This window comes from Thalia democratica, chromosome 1 (genome assembly GCF_965202585.1).
Source record: "Thalia democratica chromosome 1, ktThaDemo2.hap1.1, whole genome shotgun sequence".
Taxonomy (NCBI): Eukaryota; Metazoa; Chordata; class Thaliacea; order Salpida; family Salpidae; genus Thalia; species Thalia democratica.
This window is the reverse complement of record NC_139165.1, coordinates 32,315,126-32,328,574: the sequence shown is the minus strand read 5'-3', so window position 1 is coordinate 32,328,574 and position 13,449 is coordinate 32,315,126. Positions and strand designations below refer to the sequence as shown.

Below are 13,449 nucleotides of genomic sequence, written 5' to 3'. Positions count from 1 at the left end.
AAATGTAAGCCAGGAGTGCAACAAAACAATGATTATTCTGAAAGTACTTGTTCTTCAATTGTAATGTATCTTTAATTGTATTGTAATGTAAAGTTTTTTGTTTGTAGGTACATTAAGTGATTTCAATGTCTTTAAGATCAACTAGGTCTCATTTGAAATTTAAAATTATAAATTGTATTTTAAAAAAATGGGTGTCATCTCATTGACTAACTTTGAAATTAAGACTTTATACTAAAATAAATAAAAGACTCAGATCTTCAATTTAAAGATGGATACAAATGTTCTGTTATAATCTAATGTTGCATAACAATATGTTACCACAACTTTTGTACACAAAAAACCTGTTTCAAAATAAAAAATAATTTCAACTTACAAATCTATGCACATTAGGATTGCCAACTTTTGACTCAAAAAATAATTGTCCTGAGTGAAATTAAACTATCCTAAATTATCCGAGTTTTTTAAAGTCCTTTAAATTGTTTTTTTACCTCTGGCTAGTTTATTTTATTTCTGAATAAAAAAACCGTATATATATGAGTTTATGTTTTATTTTAAAATAAATATAACTAAACTGTATAAAATTACAAAAGTGTTAAAACTGGGACACGTTCAAAATCCACCAGCAACCGTAATCTACCCTCATACAAAATCCACCCATTCAAATTCAAGAACCGCTTATCGATCGAGGGTAAGAGTTAAGGGTAACAGTGCTAGTGATGGATAAATAAAAATTAAGTAAAAAATGCAAAAATATACATAATAAAATAATAAATAAAGAATAAATATCGGTCGGATTTTCAACGCGGGTGGGTTTTGATAGTGTACCGTTATAACTAAATCAAGTAGATCTCAATCAAGAACAAATACAATTGTCCTGAGATTTTAAAATATTTCTAAAAACTATAATTAGTATTTTATAAATAAATAAAAATACTTAACCAGCTTAAGTTTAAAGCTCATAATTTTCTGAGTTTTCCTCAATCATCGAGACATTTTCAACAATTCTAAAGTAACCTGAGTGAGTAGATATTCTTGTATAACATTAAATTTTGTTTTTTTTTAATTCATGAGTAGTAAACTTTAGTCTGAGTATATTTATTGAGTGTAAACAAACATTTAGAGAAAAAATATTCACTGCAGTAACTGTCGGGTAAAAATAACAAAACTAACTTGTTGTTGGTCGCCATTAGCATTAAGTGCTGCTTTGTTGTCTGCCGGTGTTTACGTACCCTGATAAGCTTCATGTAGAAGCTGTCCAACCTGTTTATTTATAATAAATGACAGATTTTGTTGTAGTATGTTAAATCAATGATTACTTTGGTGACAAAAAAAAACTTTAATTAACTGTTTTAATATTTGCACTAATATAAAACTATATATGTGTATTTTTTATCAAACAAAATAAACTTTTTATTTTTAATCAACAACAAAAGCAAATATAAAAGAGATTTTCCTCTGGTTTCTTATTTGTTTATACATAATAAAAATTATTTAAGTTGCAAAAAATACCAAGTTATGCAAAAAAGACCACTATAACATAACTCAATATATTTAAATTTTTACGTATAAGCATACACCAATTTGTGTACTTTAATTTAACCATATAAACTATAAATAAACGATTAATACAATACAACTTTAAAAAGTAACTATTTAAGTAGAAGTAGCTGCAACGGTTATCTAATAACTAAGTCTTATCATTTTAAATAGAACTAGTTTGAAAATTTCAATTAATAAACATAGCAGGAGTTATAATATAATTATAACTTTATTTTATTGTAACTAAATCAATAAATCAAGATCTTGATTTATTTACAGATCAGCGAGATCAAAAGTTGGATAATTGTAATTTTTAAAATACTTAGTGGTAAATTATTGTCTTGAAACAAATTTGCTATTTGTTGTTTATTACCTATATTTTAATATTAGACAATTACTAATCAAACTTAAATTAGTAATTTCTAGCACAGTGGTCTTTAAATGAACACTGGTGCACACTAGTGTACATAAAACTTATTTTGAGGTGCATTAAACTTTTGGGGTGCACGAAACTTATTTTGGGGTAGTCGAAAATTTTAGTTTGCGCAGAAACTAAATTTGGATAAAACAGCTACATGTTTCATCTCAATTTTTCTTGTTGCAATATCGAAGCTTCTTGTTATGACTCTTTATGATTGTCTCAATATTTGGCAAACAGTTATAACTTAATTTGATGTTGTTCTTGTTCAAGTATTTTTTGAATTTACTGTCTACTTCAAAGTAGACACTCACTTTGGAGTAGACAGTAAATTCAAAAAATACTTGAACAAGAACAACTATAAGTTCACCCAATTATGCATTTTTCATTAAAACTTGAATACTTAATGTCAACATTCTTTTGTTTATATTTCTACGCATCACTGAGTTCAGATTCACATTACTGTCATTGTCTAAATGTTATTTACTGTTTTTAATTTATTTGACAAGGTCAGCTAATGCTCACCGAAACCAGGTAACAAACCGAAGCAGTGCAGAAACATTTGTTTTATTATATTTAGCTTTTTATACTGTGTAAATTGTGTATCTTTACTGCAGTCAATATTAATAGCAAATCAAACAATTAAAAAACTTGACATTTAAACAATCGATGCAAAAATAATAAAGTTTTCTCGTCGGTGTCCAACAATAAAATTATTACTGAGAAATGCTCAAACTATCTTTTTTAAAGTACTACTGCTTTTCTATTATCCTTTTTTTATGAAGAATAGAAACTTGCTTTTGTTTTCGCAGCTTAATATTTTAAATTTAACTCTATTTTAGTCCATATATTTTTTGACAATCTTATTCAACTTTTCCTTTTTAAGTCAAATACCTTACCACCATTTTCTATAAAGTACAGCAAAGGTTTGACGTTGTCAGGTTCACATTTTGTGTGAAAAGGTTTGCTGTACTTTTTTGATAACAAAGCAATCATTTACATTTAAACGAAAAAAACTATTTTTTAAATTAATAGGAAAAAACACAAGACGAAATACTGTTTTAAACAAGTACATCAGCCATTAAAAACAACTTGAAAAAAAAAGCAATTAACTTCCAAAGGTATAGTAAATTACTAGCTGTAGAATTATTAAGCTTTAGCTCATTTCAGTTTATATCTTTATACTTGTTTTGTTGCAGAAATTTTACATTGTTATTAAGTTCACTTAATTCAACAAGGGTTAACCTTCACGTAAAACATCTTATTATGACTATGATAAAGTGTCCAACTTAAGAATGCAGCAAACAAAAACCAGATGAATCATGTGAGTTAGTTTGTAAGCTTCTGAACCTGCATGGAATTGATCATTAAAATAGTTCTGGTTCATCAAAAATTTTATAAATGCCAAATAAACCTCATCTGATTTCGCCAAGATTGGACGGTGGGATCAGCTAAGAAACATGGCTTGCTTTCATTCGCAGCAGGGAGGCATTCAAAATTGGTTGAAACATAAGCAGCCATATTGCAAGTATACAACTGTTTTAACGTGCGCATGACAAACTTGGTCATATTGGCAAATGATCTCAGGTTGATGGCTAAGTCAGAAGATTATGTAGCTAAATTGATGGAGTCAGTAGCGGTCAAAAAAGTTGCAGTTAGGGTCAAAAGAGCAGAACTGGTAAGCTTGCATCAAGACCACAATGAACCTTTTAAAACATTTGCTATCCGTGTTCGAAGTAAAGCAGAAACTTGTAATTTCAGTACAGTTAGTGAAAGTGAATGTGGGAAGAAATATTACAAATTATATAGAAGAAGTAAATAAAGACGTGATGCTTGTAGGCGTAGGTGACGAATATATTAGAAGATAAGTTCTAAACACTGAAGACATTTTGTCCAGGTCATCTTTAAGATAATTTTCTATACTGAAAGTAAGGAAATGGGTAGACATGCAACATAGAACTATCGGAATGTATCAGTGGTATCTTCGTTTCATTGACAGAAAGTTCAATCTTTTAAAAAAAGAATAATATTAAATATGCACCTTGCCAGAGCTGTAAAGTTTTGTTTTATTGATTCAAATGAAAGGAACTCAGCATGTAAAAATGTTCAGATATTTCTTTTTGTTGGCGTAGCCAGTCAAATATGGTTAATACTGTTCAAATCAAAGATGGTAATTCCTGATTTATGTAACAGAATACACAAGTAATGTCATTACACGCTAGTAAACAAGTTATGTTGAACAACACTATTTTTGACAAGAGAATTTTGCGCAGAGCCAAGACATTCGATCATCCACGTGCATCAACTAAAATCACTAAATACGGCACAAATAAGTTTGTTGTGGTTAGTGCGTTTACTGATACTGTTGCACACTTAAATCTTTGGGAATGGAAAAACTTTAAAGATGCTGGTTTTGGTAAGAATGACTTACTTCCTGTATCGATCAAAATTCGGGCTTCTAATAAAATTTCAATGAATATTTAGGCGCTTTCAGACCTACTGTTAGTGGAATGCCTCCATAGAATAAGGTAGTCAGCTGTAATAAAATTATTTATGTCAGTGACTCATTGACTAGGTTTTTTCACTGGTATAAAACAATGATTGAAGTTTTAATCTTAAATAGAGATTTTCTCACTATTTGTTCTCAGATGCCTCATCAGCATTCTAAACTTGTTGCAAATTTTAATAATAAAAAAATATCATCAAACAACGGCAAACACGTTTTCATTGGTGGGCTTTCCCCAAGAGCAAACGAGTTTGACGTGTAGCACTTCTTTAAAGGTTTCGGCAAGATCCGTGACATCAATCTTAAGCAGGGGTACTGATTTGTGGAATTTGACGATGCCAGAGACGCCGACAATGCTAACTTTGAGAAGAACAATAAGTTATTGTGTGTCATGGAAAAATCACTGTTGAGCATTCCAAGGGAAATCCCCGGTCAAGAAACTCTTACATTGACAGGATAGGTGACAGATACGGGGCCGCAGAATCGGTTATGGCGGCAGAAGAGGAGGCTACGGCCGTAGTGACCGGGAAGCTTTAATGACAGCAACAAATCCAAATACGGTCCGGCTTCAAGAACCAAGTACATGTTAATTGTTGAGAATGTGTCGTCCAAGACAGGCTGACAAGACTTGTAAGATTTTTTCCGCACCGTTGTTGAAGTGGCGTACGCTGAAGCCCACCAGTGCGTCAGGGAAGAAAAGATCTTGGAGTTTCACTATCAACAAGATTTTAACAAGGCAATGGATGAGCTTCATGGAACTGAAGTTGCGACTTTTTCTTGTTGGCAGTAGGTGTCCACGACAGAAGCAGAGCGGTATCCATTCACGTAAATGGGACAGCAGTAAATTGTTATGTGCTTTCACATAATAAATTTCTTGTAAGAACTGACGACTCACGGAAATTAATGCGAAGAAATAGAATGTTTTTTAGATTGCACAATCCAACCTCAACAAGTTTTGATACAAAGGCATTCCATGGTTGGCGTCGAGATCATCCTAGCTTACAGGAGGATAATGTAAGTCAGCAATCTCCTGATTCGCCTTCAATGGTTTCAGATGGTTCGAATGATGCCAGAACTAATGAGACAAATGAAGCTGATGGGGATTATAAGAATGTTGAGAAAGATCACACTACTGCTGCTATGGTTCCTATAGAAAAGAAAGTACCACTTGCTTTGCGTAGGTTAAAAGACTATAATACCCAAGATATTGGTGATATTGGTAATTTTAACAAAATCTGAAGGCATTCAATAGTATTTTATTAGTATATCCAATTTATTTCAAATTTTATTAAACCCTAGATTCTTTCATTTGAGTTTTGTTTTACCTTAAGTTTATTTTTCCTTAACTGAGCTGGAGGGGAAGTAGAACTATTAGGCTTTGGTTCATTTTGGTTTATATCAGGGGTCGGCAAACTGCGGCCCGCGGGCCAATTGCGGCCCGCAAAGGGTAAATCTGCGGCCCGCGAGCACGTTATTTTTTTAAATGGAATGCGGCCCGCGAAAGAAAATTTTGTGGCCCGCGAGCATGTAAAAGTGGCCCGCTGAGCAAAAATATAATTCAACTAAAATTGTTTTCGGTAATTCGATTTAATTTGTTTAGTTTCGTTTTAAGTCTCTGTATAAAATTTAAGAATAATTAGAAGAAGTTACTACTTTAATTCAAAAATGTGAAAAAGACAGATTAGCATTCTAACAGGATATTTTTCTGAGTTTCATAATAACTTCTATTTTATAACAGCAAGTAATTATCTGAAAAAAGAGTGCTTGAATTTAATAAAATAGTTATATTATACCTTTTTATCAAATGAACTTAATGCAAATGTTTTCCATTTTGTACAAAAGTAATCCACAGTAATTAACTAAAGTGTCATTTCTTTATATCTTAGATATTCTTTCCACTACTTTTTATACCTAAGTTTCTTTTATATATTTTTTATTTGTAAATGTTATGTTTTAGTGTAAAAACATTTAGAATAACATAGTAATAAAAAAAAAGGTTTATTTAAGTTTTGTTTTCACACATTTTAACTTTTTAGAAGTTTTCTTTGCACTTGAACTAATTTATATGCACACTAACTTAAAAAAATGCTCATACTTTAAACTACTTTTTGTAAAATACTTTAGCTAGTTTAAGTGTAGTTTATGCATAATTTTCTAAGTTTGTTTTTTTTAGATGTAAAATCTAAATTTGTACAGACACAATTAAAACAATATATATGACATAAACTAATATAGCTTTTGTTAGGTATATATTTTCATTTTTTAAACATTGATTTTGTCAAACTAAGTTAACTTTTATGCTTTGCATATCAATACACACATTTGCTGTTTTTTGGAGCTACCTATTAAATATAAACTAGACTTAGGGATAGTTTATAAACATTGACAGACACTCAGACTATCACTATTTGTAGACTTCAAATCTCAGGCCAACTAAGTCATTTTATAAGTTTTTGGCTAGAATTGTTTTTTGTATACAAAAATATCAGGAATGTTTTTGTTATTCAGGCTGGCTTTTTTGCTTAAATGAGTGGAAAATTAAACATATGATGTAAGTTTTGCTCAACCCAAAGTGTTAGTTTCAGTTATAATATATGTTATAATATATCAAATTATATGAACTTGAAAATTTATGCTTAAAAATTTTGGAAAAAAACTTGATTTTGAGAATTCTTGAAAAAGCCTGGAGTTTCAAACAATTTTTACATGTAAAGTAGTGAAATTTCGATTTGACACAAAAAATTTAGCAAATAAACATTTCTTTATTAAAAAATATACTAAAGTAACTTAACAGTGTTTTTTAATATTGATATACTTTATAAGACACTTTTTAAACTTTAGTTAAACTTTATACTAAAAATAAATGAAGGAATTGTACTTCTTAAAATTTTTGGTGCATTGCACCTTTACTTGTAAAATTTTACCGATTGTTGTGCTTCGTGTTTGAACTAAACCAAGAAATTATACTAAAGTGTCAAAGTTAAAAAACATCTCTAATAAAAATTCTCAGATGAGCAATAGTTTTTCTATCAGTGCTCTCATCTTAACATATTGATTAAAGTCATAATTTGATTTATGCGACTCTATAACCTTAATTCATTTCCTAAATAGGACTTTTTGTTGTCATTGAAGAAATAAACAAAAGTTTTCCATTACTGCCAACAAAAGTTCTTTAAAAAAGTGTTCAATTATAAACGTTATCTCATTATTAATCATATTTTTTGCTACTTTATAACTTGCCTTAACAACTTTTTTCTGATAATGCTGTAGTTACTGAAGATAATCATGTGCTTTGTTGGAACTGACTTTGGTGATTTGTTTTTTTATCGTTTCTCGCAATAACTCCTAACTAACGTTTTTTTTTTGTTGCTCTTCTTATATTTTACAACTAATATTTTTAAATTCTTATTGCAGATAAAGAATTATTGTAGTGCTTAATAAAAAAGAGATTTTTCTCTTCGCTAATGACTCAATTAAGTTTTATACTTTTGTTAAAAATGTTTAAGAAAGTTAATTGTCCATTCCAGCTAAATATATTTTTTTGGCATGTAATTTGTTTACTGTTAATAAGTTTCGTTATTTCTTTATGTTGTGAACTTTGTTTTAACTGGGTTGCTACACAAATAGGCTATTTTAAAAGCTTGAAAACTCAGATGTGTGTGTGAAACTTTTATTTCAAACATTTTAAATAAACCTTAGAATTCCCAGAACAGTTTTTATGACTGTAGTGTAGTTTACTAAATGTAGTTTTTTCTTGTTTTTTTACACTTTGTGTACTTTTTATTGATGATGATATTTTTTATTAGGTACTTAAGCTTGGTTTACAACGATTTACTAGCTTTTTAAACTTTTAATGAACTTAGGCTGGTTTGATACAACTCAGACATTTTTGCTTTTTAAGTGACAACCATGTAAAAGACTAGTTACTAATAAGATATTTTATCTAAGTATTCGAGAATAAATTATGTTAAAGAGTTTGTTCTAGCTTTCTATAATACAAATAGGTATTAATTTTATTAGATTAACTAATTACTAAATTTTTTAATGAATGTAAACTATTTAACACGCAAAAACTTTTTTTTTGAAGTTAATATTCTTAGAAATATGAAAAAAGGGGTTGATAATATATCAAATATATAAAAGTAACTAATAAATTGTCTTTAAAGTTTGGTTTTTATAGAGAGTTAAATTGTATGTAAAATTACAAAAGTATTAAATTTAATTTAGTAAGTGCTTATGAAAGTACAAAGTTTATTAACACTTAAGTATATTAGTCAATGTAAATTTTATTCTCATTTTATTTGATTTAATTTAAATAGTCATTCTATGTATAGCTAAAAGTTATTTAAAATGATAAGGTGAATAAAAGTAAAACTTTTCTCTAGTGTGACTAAAACTAAAACCAAAAGATTATTCAAATGTCACTAAAACTAAAACTGCGGCCCGCGAAGACTTTAAAAACTTAAAATTTGGCCCGCGACCACCAACTGCCTGCCGACCCCTGGTTTATATGTTTATACTTGTTTTGTTTCAGATGTTTTTCATTGTTTTTAGATTTACTTAATTTCACAAGGAGTTTTATTCTTCACCAGCCAAAAGCATTTTGGATAAAATGTTTTAGATAATTTGGTTAACAATGAGAAAAATGAAGTTAGTTTTTTTGATATGAAAATAGATTTTGATAGATTTACATGGATCTAGCTTTGTGATTCAATAGATTTAGATTATCGCATACAAAATCAAACATTCAGATACAATTACGTAATTAAGTAAAAAATAATGCCTAGAGCTCAATGTTTTCTTGTTTATAAAAAAAAGAAACATGCTTATACTTTATTTAATATTGATAGTTTTAAAATAACTTAATCATTGAAAACAATAAAGACGTTCAGATTGGCTAATGGCTGACAGTGACACATGGGGCAATACCCTAAACTTTCATTGCATCCTCGGAATCTGAGCACAAACACGAACAGACATTAATGGTTCAGATGTATCAGCATCTAAATTTTACTTGAAACCATCTAACTAATTCAATGTTAGCCAAGAAATGGATAATTTAAAACCACTGTTCGATAAGGAAGATTTGGTGTGAAAACATTAGTTGATCAAACAACACATAAGCAGTGCCTTTATGAATTAGTTCAGCACTAAGCTATGTTACCGGAAATCAATATAAAACACTGGACTGTTGAATAAGGTATCAAAAATAATTACAAAGGTAAGCCAGGAGTGCAACAAAACAATGATTATTCTGAAAGTACTTGTTCTTCAATTGTTAGGTATCTTTAATTGTATTGTAATGTAAATTTTTTTGTTTGTTGGTACATTAAGTGATTTCAATGTTTTTAAGATCAACTAGGTCTCATTTGAAATTTAAAATTATGATTAGTATTTTAAAAAAATGGATGTTATCTCATTAACTAACTTTGAAATCAAGACTTTATACTATAATAAATAAAACACTCAAATCTTTAATTTAAAGGTGAATACAAATGTTAAGATATAATCTAATGTTGCATAACAATTTATTACCACAACTTTTGTCCACAAAAAACCTGTTTCAAAATAAAAATAATTTCTACTTACAAATCTATGCACAATAGGTTTGCAAATTTTTTACTCAAAAAATGATTGTCCTGAGTTAAATTAAACTACCCTAAATTATCCGAGTTTTTTAAAGTCCTTAAATTGTTTTTTTTACCTCTGGCTAGTTTATTTTACTTCTGAATTAAAAAAATCCGCATATATATATGAGTTTACGTTTGATTTTAAAACAAATATAACTATTCAAAATTACAAAGTGTTAAAACTGGGACACATTCAAAAACCACCTACGATCGTAATCCACCCTCATTCAAAATCCACTCGGTCAAAATCCACTCATTCAAATTCAAGAACCGCTTATTGATCGAGGGTAAGGGTTAAGGGTAACAGTGATAGTAATAGATAAATAAAAATTAAGTAAAAAATGCAAAAACGTATATAAAATAAATTTATAAATTTAGAAAAAAAATCAGGTGGGTTTTGATAGTATACCGTTATAACTAAATCAAATAGATCTCAATCAAGAACAAAACCAATAGTCCTGAGATTTAGTCCTGAGATATGTCTCAAAACTATCATCAGTATTTTATAAATAAATAAAAATACTAAACCAGCTTAAGTTTAAAAATTCAAAATTATCTAAATTTTTCTCAATCATCGAGACATTTTCAACAATTTTAAGATAACCTGAGTTATCCTGAGTGTGTGGAAATTCTGATATAATGCATTTAACATAATAGTATTTTAAAATTGTTTTTTTTAGTTTATGAGTAATAAACTTTAGTCTGAGTATATTTGTTAAGTTTAAACAAACATTTAGAATAGAAAAAATATACTGCAGTAACTGTTAGGTAAAAATAACAAAACTAACTTGTTGTTGGTCGCCATAAGCATTAAGTGCTGCTTTGTAGTCTGCCGGTGTTTACGTACCCTGATAAGCTTCATGTAGAAGCTCTCCAACCTGTTTATTGATAATAAATGATAGATGTTGTTGTAGTATGTTAAATCAATGTTTATTTTGTTTACAAAAAAATGTTTTGTATAGTTGTTTTTTCGTTTGCATTAATATTAAACTACATATGTATATTTTTTATCTGACAAAATAAACTTTTATTTAAATCAACAACAAAAGCAAATATAAAAGAGATTTTCCTCTGGTTTCTTATTTGTTTATACATAATAAAAATTATTTAAGTTGCAAAAAATAACAAGTTGTGCAAAAAGAAAGAAAAGTCACTATAACGTAATTCAATATATTTAAGTTATTACGTATAAGCATACACCAATTCGTGTAATTTAATTTAGCCATATAAACTATTAATAAACGATTAATATAAAAAACAACTTTAAAATGTAACTATTTAAGTAGAAATAGCTGCAACGGTTAACTAAGTCTTATCATTTTAAATAGAACTAATTTAAAAATTTCAATTAATAAACATATCAGGAGTTATAATATAATTCTAACTTTATCTCATTGTAACTAGATCACTAAATCAAGATCTTGATTTATTTAAAGATCAGCGAGGTCAAAAGTTGGATGATTGTAATTTTTAAAATACTTAGTGGTAAATTATTGTTTTGAAACAAATTTGCTATTAGTTGTTTATTACCTATAATTTAATATTAGACAATAACTCAACAAACTTAAAATTTTTATTTCTGGCTCAGTGGTCTTTAAAGTAAACACTGGTGCACACTAGTGTACATAAAACCTATTTTGAGGTGCATGAAATTTATTTTGGGGTACTGTAAAGTTTTAGTTCGCGCAGAAACTAAATCAAAGTTTTCTTTATATTCGCTCTACATTTAAAAAAAAATCAACCTTGATACTTTATTTTACTTTTTCTTATTCAACACTTTATTGTTAAAAAGACGACCATTTTTGTAGTTTCCTATTCTGTTCAGTTACATAGTGTAAAAATTCTATCTTTCCAAAGTCACTAAAACAAAATCTCAAAGTTACCAAATCTCATAGGCTTTAGAAAACAAAAAAGAAAATTTAGTTTTCAATTGATATTTAATTTTATTAACTTATATAGTTAAAGCATTTTGCTAGATTAAAAATCACTATTAATTCAACTGGTATTTGAACATAAAAAGTTAGTTTAACCTTACAAATTCAATTAAACTTTACTTCAGACAAGGTTAAAAAATACAAATTAACAATAATATTAGGGTTGTCACATACTCAGGTCTTTAAAAATAACTCAAAATAGTTTAAAACTAAAAAAAGACTTTAGACAAGCTTAGGCTACTTTAATATTTGAAAAAAAACCGGCATGACTAAGACTAGTTATAATTTACTTGAGAAACTGTGTTCGTTTTTTATTTTCTTATTTTCTATTCATATTATTATTATATAATTTTGTGAGGTACTAAAAAAACTAGCAATCAGCGCTGTTTTTTATAAACTAATCTGACAACCTGAGGTAGAAACTGATCACTTTTTTATGATGAAGCAGTTTTCTATGAATATGCATTTGTGTAATCTTCCGCACCTAATCCAAGGAAACCATCTTAAAAAATTAGAATTTTTAAGATAATTTAAAGCACGGGTGCACGACCATTTAAAATTATAAAAGTTCTAGTTTAACAATTTAAACTTATTAGGTCATGTTGTTATCAATATCTTTTAATGCTAATAAAAAGTCAAACTAACAAACAATAATAAACTTATTTATATGAACTACATAAAAAAACTATTTATTGTTAAGCAGTTTTTTGAGATAAAGCTAAATATAATTTTTTAATATATGCATTATTTTTTGTAATTATGGTTTTTCAACGTGTTTTATTTTTATACAATCATTATTTATTATTTAGTTTATTTTATTGAGTACATAGTTTTTTTGTATGGTACTACCTTGTTCAGGCTACTAGTAAATGAAGTTAGTGATACAATACATTCTACATCGGCTCAAACAAAAATATGTGAAATTAAACAATTCAAATCTCCATCGCCTGAAGGATCACCTGTGTATCCCTGTTATAATTTAAAAAAAATTATATTTTCCTTTAAATGTTTTTTAATTGTTTTAGAATTTTTAATAAGTCTATGTTAGATGGCACTAAATCAGGGTTTAAAATAGTCAAAAAGTCATATTAAAAAAAAACGTGCTCCCGTCCAATGCACAGTAAAAAGAGAAAAGCATTGCATTAGATAACATTTTATAAAAAGTTATTTTTTTAAATATAAGCAAGAGAAAAAGTTAATAACGACAAAAACAGTCAATTCTATCAATTTTATCACAGTCAAAAACTAGTCGTGCATTCATAATCTTCCAAAAAAAAAGTCAAAAAAAGTATTAAACCAATTTAAACAAAACTCAATTTAAAAACAAAACAAAAGCATTGAGATTTACTTACCGAAGTGGTTCAATGTTCTTAAAGACTGTAGCTTTCTTCATCCTGAAGACCAATTATATGTTAATCAAAG

The 13,449-nt window shown here is 28.2% G+C and overlaps 1 pseudogene; it reads left to right on the top strand.

The window, feature by feature from the left end:
* Window positions 1-3,509: 3,509 nt before the first annotated feature.
* LOC145835297 (serine/arginine-rich splicing factor 6-like) lies at window positions 3,510-5,253 on the top strand (annotated as a pseudogene).
* Window positions 5,254-13,449: the final 8,196 nt, after the last annotated feature.